This window comes from Alosa alosa, chromosome 4 (genome assembly GCF_017589495.1).
Source record: "Alosa alosa isolate M-15738 ecotype Scorff River chromosome 4, AALO_Geno_1.1, whole genome shotgun sequence".
Lineage (NCBI taxonomy): Eukaryota > Metazoa > Chordata > Actinopteri > Clupeiformes > Clupeidae > Alosa > Alosa alosa.
In genome coordinates, this window is record NC_063192.1 from 33,834,596 (window position 1) to 33,839,595 (window position 5,000).

General features: G+C 43.6%; 1 protein-coding gene across 1 annotated transcript in view; it reads left to right on the forward strand.

Annotated features, from left to right (window-relative positions):
• The window catches only part of wnt2bb (wingless-type MMTV integration site family, member 2Bb), a 27,248-nt gene that overhangs the window by 7,679 nt on the left and 14,569 nt on the right, over positions 1 to 5,000 (forward strand). The window lies entirely within an intron of this gene.

Below are 5,000 nucleotides of genomic sequence, written 5' to 3' on the forward strand. Positions count from 1 at the left end.
CTCCTCCTCCACTTCTCCTCCTCCCCCTGCTCCTCCTGCTCCTCCCTCCTCCTCCCCTTCTCCTCCTCCTTCTCCTCCTCCTCCTCCTCTTCCTTCCTTCTCCTCCTCCTCCTCTCCTCCTCCTCCCCTTCTCCTCCTCCTCTTCTCCTCCTCCTCCTCCTTCTCCTCCTCTTCTCCTCCTGCTCCTCCTCCCTCCTCCTCCTCCCTTCTCCTCCTCCTCCTCCTCCTCTTCCTTTCCTTCTCTGCTCCTCCTGCTCCTCCTCCTCCCTCCCCTCCTCCTCCTCCTCCTCCCTTGCTTCCTCCTGCTCCTCCCTCCTCCCTCCTCCCCCACTCTGCTCCCCTTCTCCTCCTCCCACCCTCCTCCTCCTCTTCCCTTTCCTTCTCCTCCTCCTTCTCTCCTCCCCTTCTCCTCCTCCTCCTCCTCCTCTTCCTTTCCTTCTCTGCTCCTCCTCCTCCTCCTCCTTCTCCTCCTCCACTTCTCCTCCTCCTCTGCTCCTCCCCTTCTCCTCCTCCACTTCTCCTCCTCCTCCTCCTCCTCTTCCTTTCCTTCTCTGCTCCTCCCTCCTCCTCCTCCTTCTCCTCCTCCTCTTCTCCTCCTCCTCCTCCTCCTTCTCCTCCTCCCCTCCTGCTCCTCCTGCTCCTCCTCCTCCTCCACTTCTCCTCCTCCCCTTCTCCTCCTCCTCCTCCTCCTCTTCCTTTCCTTCTCTGCTCCTCCTGCTCCTCCTCCTCCCTTCTCCTCCTCACTTCTCCTCCTCCTCCTCCTTCTCCTCCTCCTTCTCTCCTCCTCTATGCTATATCCTTCCTCCTCCTCCTCCTCCTCCTCTTCCTTTCCTTCTCTGCTCCTCCTGCTCCTCCTCCTCCTTCTCCTCCTCCCCTTCTCCTCCTCCACTTCTCCTCCTCCTCCTTCTCTTCCTTTCCTTCTCTGCTCCTCCCCTCCTCCTCCTCCACTTCTCCTCCTCCACTTCTCCTCCTCCACTTCTCCTCCTCCCCTTCTCCTCCTCCACTTCTCCTCCTCCTCCTCCTCTGTTCTTCTTCTGTTTTCTTCTTTTCTTTTTTACCCTCTTCATCAACTTGTTCATTTGATGATCATTCACTAATTCTTCATGTTTTATTTTCTGTTTGGTTCAACACAGATGCATAGGCCAAATGCAGTCTTTAACAGTAATCAACTGGCCAAATGCAGTCTTTAACAGTAATCAACAGGCCAAATGCAGTCTTTAATAATAATAAACTGGCCAAATGCAGTCTTTAACAGTAATCAACAGGCCAAATGCAGTCTTTAACAGTAATCAACAGGCCAAATGCAGTCTTTAACAGTAATCAACAGGCCAAATGCAGTCTTTAACAGTAATCAACAGGCCAAATGCAGTCTTTAATAAAAATAAACTGGCCAAATGCAGTCTTTAATAATAATAAACTGGCCAAATGCAGTCTTTAACAGTAATCAACAGGCCAAATGCAGTCTTTAACAGTAATCAACAGGCCAAATGCAGTCTTTAATAAAAATAAACTGGCCAAATGCAGTCTTTAATAATAATAAACTGACCAAATGCAGTCTTTAACAGTAATCAACAGGCCAAATGCAGTCTTTAACAGTAATCAACAGGCCAAATGCAGTCTTTCATAATAATAAACTGGCCAAATGCAGTCTTTAACAGTAATCAACAGGCCAAATGCAGTCTTTAACAGTAATCAACAGGCCAAATGCAGTCTTTAATAATAATAAACTGGCCAAATGCAGTCTTTAACAGTAATCAACAGGCCAAATGCAGTCTTTAACAGTAATCAAAGGCCAAATGCAGTCTTTAACCGTAATCAACAGGCCAAATGCAGTCTTTAACAGTAATCAACAGGCCAAATGCAATCTTTAAAAGTAATCAACAGTAGGCCAAATGCAGTCTTTAACCGTAATCAACAGGCCAAATGCAGTCTTTAATAGTAATCAACAGGCCAAATGCAGTCTTTAACAGTAATAAACTGGCCAAATGCAGTCTTTAACAGTAATCAACAGGCCAAATGCAGTCTTTAACCGTAATCAACAGGCCAAATGCAGTCTTTAACAGTAATCAACAGGCCAAATGCAATCTTTAAAAGTAATCAACAGTAGGCCAAATGCAGTCTTTAACCGTAATCAACAGGCCAAATGCAGTCTTTAACAGTAATCAACAGTATAGACTTTTTGCGTGCGGACCATGTTTCAAATTCGAGTTTCCACACAAACATATTACTCTAAGTAGCAGACCATATGTCAGTTTATTCAATTCATGTCAAAAAAACATTTGACACCTTTTCAAAATACTATTCCCATCACGCAACAAAAATATTGTCAGTGAATTTTAGGTTAGCAGTACTACATGCAATTGTAACGAAAATGAACAGAGGTGCACACTGTTATACTGTAAAACCCTTGACATCATCTATATGGATCTACCCAAACGCCTGTGTGTCTAGGCACTGTTTCCCATGTCATGCCAGTCTAACAGTATTATTCCCCTTGGTGATCAATAAAGTATCTATCTATCTATCTATCTATCTATCTATCTATCTATCTATCTATCTATCTGTTTCTCATGTCGTGCCAGTATAAGAGTATTGTTTCTCATGTCATGCTAGTGTATGAGTATTGTTTCCCATGTCATGTTATATTAATGTATTGCAATGGATGTACTGCTCAATGGGAAGTTTGAGCACAAAGTGGGTAAAGATGCCGCCCTCTCTGTTTGCGTGGGGAATAAGGTGAATAAGAGTATTGTTTCCTGTATCATGCTAGTATTACAGTTTTTCTCAGTTGCTTTGGTGCTTTTTTCAGATCAGAATGAAAATTCTCATAACTATTAACTAATTAAGAACTGTCATAATGAAAACATGACAAAGCCATTTGACTATCTTGTTCATAAACGATGGTGTCAAGACTTCTCATTTTGATGACACTGACAGTTTCATTGACATGAATACCTGCTTTTGAGGAATGGACTATCCATTTTGAGCAAGTGGCGCTTTTTGCAGGTCATCCACTGGGTTTTGCAGTTTGCACTAATTGTTTTGAGAATTGCACTAACTTCTGTGCAAATGTTAATAGTGATGTGAGAAAAGCACCAAAGCGACTGAGAAAAACTGTAAGAGTGTTGTGTGTTTCGGTGTTTTTGGTGGTAAAGGTTTGTTAGCTAGGGCACTGGGGAATTGGAATGTGTAGTATATCCTCAAGCTAGTTGGGACACATTAGTGTATATTTTAAGGAAGACACGGAGACCATAGTTAACGTGTGTGTTACTGTATTTTCGAACCCAGGAATCTGCATAGTAGAAAAGCATGTAATCCCAACAAGGGGCATTACGGTATCCACAGAGGGTCAAACTTAAGTAGCCAATATACCACAGAATGATGGAGTTTAAATGGAACACTTTAATGCAGAGGGTGATTGTGGTCAGTGTTAGTGAGCTGGCTGAGTGACAGCTGATTGGCTAGTGGTGTTAGTGAGCTGGTAGAGTGTCAGCTGATTGGCTAGTCAGGGCTCTACAGTGTTTCCATTTCACTCGCATTACGCGAAAGTAAAAATGATGCCGTCGCGAGTGCAAAAATATTTAGGGCACTGCGTGCGAATGACTTCTAACCATGTCAATGTTTGTCTGCAAAATACACCGCAACATCGAGAAACATTACTAGTGCAAACCATAGAATCACGTCGCTATGCAGCATAAAACTACACCTCCCATCAACGTTAGCAGTTTAGCTGGTAGTCGCTTCTATCAAATCAAAGAGCCGCAGAAAAAAGCGGAAAGTTAGACTAGCCAGCCAAGATGCAAAGATTGAAGAAATTAGTTCTTCTATCCAATCAATTCATCGGATATCGGAGGAACAGGATGAGATTCTGAGAATGCAGTGAGAGAAGGAAAGGTAACCTAACATGCCTTTCAGCCCAGTTGACGTATTGGCTGCAATAATCAAAATATAGCTGTAGCGAACCGCACAAAAAGTAACCTCCATTAATACTCCCATTTTATTCAAAGGTAGAACGCTACTGACAACTCCAGGCTTCCACGATGCTTGTTTGTTTACACCGAATACAAGCTGAAGTGCAAAACGAAAGTAGGCCTAACGCTTGCCTACTGCCCCTATCAATGCAGATATTTCAAATAAAAACTAAAAGTATAAAACATATATCCTTGATTAGCCTATGTTGGGTTTTGTGGAAGAGAAAATGGACTGTTTTAGTAGTAGTATTAGGCAGTATGCAGTCAGATAGGTCACCATGGGCATATTTGGTTTAGCTATAGATGGATTCACAAATAAATAAATTAGCCTACATTTGGCAGGATACTTGATGTACAGGCTAAATGCAAATATGGCAATGTATTATATTATTTTACATTAACAAAATGTAGGAAAATGAAACAGACTGAAAATAAAGTAGGCACTGATCTTTAAAATCCTGTTTCCTGTAGCCTAAATGTTGTCAGTCATCCTTAATGTGACTTAACTGACTGTGCGCCCAAATTTTTGTCTGTGCTCCTAAATTTTTTAACTTGGGAGCACAAGTGCTCCTGAAAAGAAATGTTAGTGTAGAGCCCTGCTAGTGGTATTAGTGAGCTGGCAAAGTGTCCGCTGATTGGCTAGTGGTGTTAGTGAGCTGGCAGAGTGTCAGCTGATTGGCTAGTGGTATTGAGCTGGCAAAGTGTCAGCTGATTGGCTAGTGGTGTTAGTGAGCTGGCAGAGTGTCAGCTGATTGGCTAGTGGTATTAGTGAGCTGGCAAAGTGTCAGCTGATTGGCTAGTGGTGTTAATGAGCTGGAAGCTGATTGGCTAATGGTATTAGTGAGCTGGCTGAGGGACAGCTGATTGGCTAGTGGTGTTAGTGAGCTGGCAGAGTGTCAGCTGATTGGCTAGGGGTGTTAGTGAGCTGGCAGCTGGTTGGGTAGTGGTGTTAGTGAGCTGGCTGAGTGTCAGCTTAGCTGATTGGCTAGTGGTGATAGTGAGTTGGCTAAGTGACAGCTGATTGGCTAG